This window comes from Homarus americanus, unplaced genomic scaffold (assembly GCF_018991925.1).
Source record: "Homarus americanus isolate GMGI-L3 unplaced genomic scaffold, GMGI_Hamer_2.0 scaffold18069, whole genome shotgun sequence".
NCBI lineage: Eukaryota > Metazoa > Arthropoda > Malacostraca > Decapoda > Nephropidae > Homarus > Homarus americanus.
The window spans coordinates 1-5000 of record NW_024736314.1 but is presented as its reverse complement, the minus strand read 5'-3'; positions in this window follow the sequence as shown (position 1 = coordinate 5000).

Here is a 5000-nt window from a genome sequence, read left to right as displayed (position 1 = left end):
GATGAATAGCCTCTCACTACCGGAAAGTCTATTCATCCGGTGAATTAATCCGTACCATCAATCGTGGTAATAACACTCTACCAGTCGCAAATATCGTACCCTAACAACCACCACACCATAACGACAACTTGTAAAATAAACGACTCTCAAAGATCACTATTGGTCTGGCCTCCACCTTCAGCCTCTTATTGACCATCACATTATCTATTGACCATAATCTTGATCAGACTCCACTGGCTTGACTTCTCCTCGGCCCTGACCTACCTCGGCCTAACCTACCCTTGACTACCTCGGCCTAACCTACCCTCAGCCTAACCTACCTTCACGACTCACCTTGGCCTGACCTACCCTTGACCTACCTCGACCTGACCCACACTTCTGACCTACTCTCGGCCTGGACTACTCCTTGACCTACCTCTGGCCTGACCCAGCCTTTTGACTTACCTCGGCCTGACCTACCCTTGACCTACTCGACCTGAACTAACCTTCACCGTGACCTTCCAGCCCATGAGGTTGAGGTGCCCTCCATGACCTGGATGATTCTGGTTATCCTGCAGGCCTGAGCAAGGGCGGCACTGGCATCCAGAGGGTCAGCTGGCACCTCCTCCCCCTGCTGTTTCCCCTCCACATCACCACACCACCACCACCCACCACCATCACCACCACCACCACCACCATCACCATCACAACCACCACCATCACAACCCCACCACACCACCATCACCACTACCACCATCACCACCATCACCACCACCACCATCACCACCACCACCACCACCATCACACCACCACCACCATCATCACCACCACCATCACCCACCACCACCACCACCACCACCATCATCACCACCATCACCATCACCATCATCATCATCATCATCATCATCATCATCACCACCACCAACAACCACCAACAACCACCACCACAACCACCACCACAACCACTTACCACCATCACCACCACTGCCACCACCATCACAAACCACCACGACCACCATCACCTCCATCACCAAAACCACTACCACCACCACCACTGCCACCATCACAACCACCACCATCACCACCACCACCATCACCACCAACCACTACCATCACCACCACCACCATCACAACCACCACCACAACCACCACCATCACCACCACCACCACCACCACTATCACCACCATCACCATATCATCATCATCATCATCACCATCATCACCACCACCACCACAACCACCACCACAACCACCACCACAACCACCACCACAACCACTACCACCATCACCACCACTGCCACCACCATCACAACCACCACGACCACCATCACCACTACCACCATCACCACCATCACCACCACCACCATCACCACTACCACCACCACCACCATCACCACCACTACCACCATCACCACCACCATCACCACCACCATCACCATCACCACCACCACCATCACCACCACCATCACCATCACCACTACTACCACCATCACCACCATCACCACTCACCACCATCACCACCACCATCACCACCACCATCACCATGACAACCACCACCACAACCACTACCACCATCACCACCACTGCCACCACCATCACAACCACCACGACCACCATCACCACTACCACCATCACCCTCACACCACCATCACCACTACCACCACCACCACCATCACCACCATCACCACCACCATCACCACCACCATCACCACCCTACCACCATCACCACCACCATCACCATCACCACTACTACCACCATCACCACCATCATCACCACTACCACCATCACCACCACCATCACCATCACCCAAATTTAAGTTTCCTCGTTAACGATAAAAAGTCGACGTAATGATTTTAAATGTTTCAATACACAGAGAAACCCACACCTACAACTCAAATAACAACAACCCCTACAACTACAACAACACCTACAACCACAACACACAACCACAACACACACAACCACAACAACATCACCTACAACCACAACACACACAACCACAACACACAACCACAACTACAACCACAACTACAACCATAAATCTACAATCACAACACCTACAGTAAAAAAAAAATCTCTCTCTCACCGTCGTGTGCTTCTTCTCCTGTCTTCCCTCTTCTCTTATTCTCAGGTCGGTAGCCATTGTCTCGTGTGTCTGTATCTGATCCACCTTACTCAGGCTCGACAGAATGGCGCCTCGCCGCCGGCCTGAGTTGATATCCGGGTGTCTGTCTCAAAAGTCTCTTGTAAGGGTAGTTGTAGTGTCTCTTAGTCTCTCTAACCTTTTCTCTCTCAGTCCTCTAACCTCCGTCTCGTTCTCCTTCTGAGTCTCAGCTGACCTCTGTCTCCTCCTCATCCAACCTTTGTCTCGTTCTCCTTTATCTCCCCATCTCAGCCGACCTCTGTCTTCCTCCCTCTCTCATCCAACCTTTGTCTCTGTTCTCCCTTTATCTCCCTATCTCTCAGCCGACTTCTGTCTCTCCCTCCTCATCCAACCTTTGTCTCTGTTCTCCCTTTATCTCCCATCTCTCAGCCGACCTCTGTCTTCCCCTCTCTCTCAGCCAACCTTTGTCTCTTTTTCCTTTTATTCTCCATCTCTCAGCCGACCTCTGTCTCTCCTCCTCATCCAACCTTGTCCGTTCTCCCTTTATCTCCCATCTCTCAGCCGACCTCTGTCTCTCCTCTCTCATCCAACCTTTGTCCTTTCTCCCTTTATCTCCATCTCTCAGCTGACCTCTGTCTCTCCTCTCCCTCATCCAACCTTTTGTCTCTGTTCTCCTTTATCTCTATCTTCTCAGCCGACTTCTGTCTTCCTCTCTCTCATCCAACCTTTTGTCTCGTTCTCTTTACCTCCATCTCTCAGCCGACCTCTGTCTCTCCCCATCCAACCTTGTCTCTGTTCTCCTTTATCTCTCCATCTCAGCCAACCTTCTGTCTCCCTCCCTCATCCAACCTTTTGTCCTGTTCTCCTTTATCTCTCCATCTCAGCCGACCTCTGTCTCATTCTCTGTCTCTACACCAGCAGCGGTTCTTGGGGGTTGACTGAGGTTCATCTACACGTCGAGAGGTTTACTGAGGTAAAGGTGGAGGTCATGGGGAGGTTGGAGGTCATGGTGGAGGCTGGAGGTCATGGTGGAGGTTGTGTGGTCATGGTGGAGGTTGTGTGGTGGTGGAGGGCTGGGGTCATGGTGGAGGTTGTGTGGTCATGGTGGAGTTGGGGAGGTCATGGTGGAGGTTGTGAGGTCATGGTGGAGGTTGTGTGGTAGGGGTGTGAGGTGGTGGAGGTGGGATGTCAGGTGAGGAGGTTGTGAGGTCATGGTGGGAGGTTGTGAGGTCATAGGAGGCTGGGAGGTCATGGTGGAGGCTGGGAGGTCATGGTGGAGGTTGTGAGGTCAAGTGGTGGAGGAGGTTGTGAGATCATGGTGGAGGTGGGGTGTCACAGGTGGAGGTTGTGAGGTCAAAGAAGAGGTTGTGAGGCCAAGGCGGAGGAGGTTGTGAGGCCAGTGGTGAAGGTTGTGAGGCCAATGCAGAGTTTGCGAGGCCAGCAGCTGAGGGGCACTAATGGCTCCACACAGGTATTGATTGGACAGGGGCTATGGCCTCCAGGCATGAGGCAAACATCCTGAAACCACATGAATGAACCCCTGACAACCACATGAATGAACCCTGAGAACCACATGAATGAACCCCTGACAACCACATGAATGAACCCATGACAACCACATGAATGAACCACTAAGAACCACATGAATGAACCCATGACAACCACATGAATGAACCCTGACAACCACATGAATGAACCACATGAATGAACCCCTGACAACCACATGAATGAACCACATGAATGAACCCCTGACAACCACATGAATGAACCCCTGACAACCACATGAATGGAACCACTAAGAACCACATGAATGAACCCATGACAACCACATGAATGAACCCTGACAACCACATGAATGAACCATGAATGAACCCCTGACAACCACTGAATGAACCCCGACAACCACATGAATGAACCACTAAGAACCACATGAATGAACCCATGACAACCATATGAATGAACCCTAAGAACCACATGAATGAACCCTGACAACCACATGAATGAACCCATGACAACCATAAGGAATGAACCCCAAGAACCACATGAATGAACCCTTAAGAACCACATGAATGAACCCATGACAACCACATAATGAACCCTGACAACCACATGAATGAACCCTGACAACCACATGAATGAACCCATGACAACCACATGAATGAACCCCCTGAGAACCATGGTGAATGAACCCCTGAGAACCACATGAATGAACCCCTGACAACCACATGAATGAACCCCTGACAACCACACATGAATGAACCCCTGACAACTACATGAATGAACCACTAAGAACCACATGAATGAACCCATAAGAACCACATGAATGAACCCCTAAGAACCACATGAATGAACCACTAGGAACCACATGAATGAACCACTAAGAACCACATGAATGAACCCCTAAGAACCACATGAATGAACCCCTAATCATAAGTGAACCAACCCCCCCCATCTATTTATAACTGTAGTTTTGTAGTCACTGTAGCATTAACTCACCCTGTAATCACTCGTACCTGACGAGTCGCCGCCAGAATTACATGTTAACTGAACTCCGAGCTTGAATATGCTACTGTTGCCAAATTCACTACCTGTACCTGTACTTGTAATTATACTCTTGTTCTTGTATCTGCACTTCCATCTGTACTTGCTGTAATATTGTTCATGTTCTGTTATTGTATTTCTACCTGTAATTATAAATGTAGGTTTTAATACTGTTAACTGTACGAGAGAGAGAGAGAGAGAGAGAGAGAGAGAGAGAGAGAGAGAGTGTGGGGTGTTCTCAGAAGGTAGTCGTGATGGTGCTTGCATGGACCCTGACGAGTTCCCTGATTGTGTGCATGATTTTATGTGTGAGGGTTTGCATGACAAGTCGTGTGTGTGGGTTGCAGCAACATGCAACTGAACGAAGTACATTGA